This window comes from Arachis ipaensis, chromosome B04, assembly GCF_000816755.2.
Source record: "Arachis ipaensis cultivar K30076 chromosome B04, Araip1.1, whole genome shotgun sequence".
In the NCBI taxonomy this organism is placed as follows: Eukaryota; Viridiplantae; Streptophyta; class Magnoliopsida; order Fabales; family Fabaceae; genus Arachis; species Arachis ipaensis.
This window is the reverse complement of record NC_029788.2, coordinates 126,924,114-126,925,426: the sequence shown is the minus strand read 5'-3', so window position 1 is coordinate 126,925,426 and position 1,313 is coordinate 126,924,114.

Genomic DNA, 1,313 nt, shown 5'->3' with positions numbered 1-1,313 from the left:
AGGTCTCTGAGGTTGGTCTCTCCACCCAAAATTTGGGTGATTTCTCCATCCTTAATTGTATGTATGAGAATAGGGGTCATTATTGGGATTTCTTGAACCACTCTCCATGTAGTTGACCTATTCAGAAGAGGATTGAGCATAATCATAATTATCATTTTGCACTAAATTTCCTCCCATGTCATAGGAGATCTCTTGAGGTGGATTTTGGGTGTTGATAGCTGAAACTTGCATGCCACCCATGTGTTGAGTAAGTAGACTTATTTGCTGAGAGCCTGAGACATAAGCTTGTTCTGAGCAAGAATAGCATTAAGAGCTTCTACTTCCTTGACACCCTTCTTCTGAGGAGCCTCAGAGTTCACAGGATTTCTGTTAGATGAGTATAAATATTGGTTGCTAGCAACCAATTCAATAAGCTCAATAGTCTCCTCCGGTGTCTTCTTCTTGTGCAATGAACCTCCTGCAGAATTGTCTAAGCACATCTTGGACATTTCGCCCAAACCTTCATAAAAGATATCTAGTTGGGTCCATTTGGAGAACATGTCCAGAGGGCATTGCCTAGTCAGTAGCTTGTATCTTTCCCAAACTTCATACAGAGTTTCACCATCCTTCTGTCTGAAGGTCTGAACCTCCACCCTAAGCTTAGTCAGCTTCTTTGGTGGGAAATTTTTATGAAAAACTCAGTAACCACCTTATTCTAAGTATCCAAACTCTCCTTGGGTTGAGAATCTAGCCATAGCTTTGCTCCATCCCTCAGAGCAAACGGGAAGAGCATGAGTTTGTACACCTCTGGGTTTACTTCATTTGTCTTCACAGTATCACAGATTTGCAGGAAACTAGAAATAAACTGATTTGGGTCTTCGTGGAGAAGACCATGATACTGGCAGTTCTGTTGTACCAGGGTGACTAGTTGTGGCTTCAACTCAAAGTTGTTCGTAGCTATAGGAGGCACCACGATGCTTTTTCCATAAAGATCTGCAGTAGGAGCAGAGAAAGAGCCAAGTACTCTCCTTTGTTGTTCATTCCCATTCGGATTTGCCACATTGGCATTATTAGCATCATTAGGATCCATAATGAATTCTGCAGCCTTGTAAAGTCTTGCTTGTTGCAAACGTCGCCTGAAAGTTCTTTCAGGTTCAGGATCAAAGTCTAAGAGATGTTCTTTGTCTCTGTTCCTGCGCATAAACAAACAGAAAACAAAAAAATGGGAATCTCTATGTTAGAGTGCAGAGAATTTTCAGTGAGGTAACCTGTGTAAAGAGATAAAAATATTTTTATTTATTTATTTATTTATTAATTAATAAAATTAAAATAAA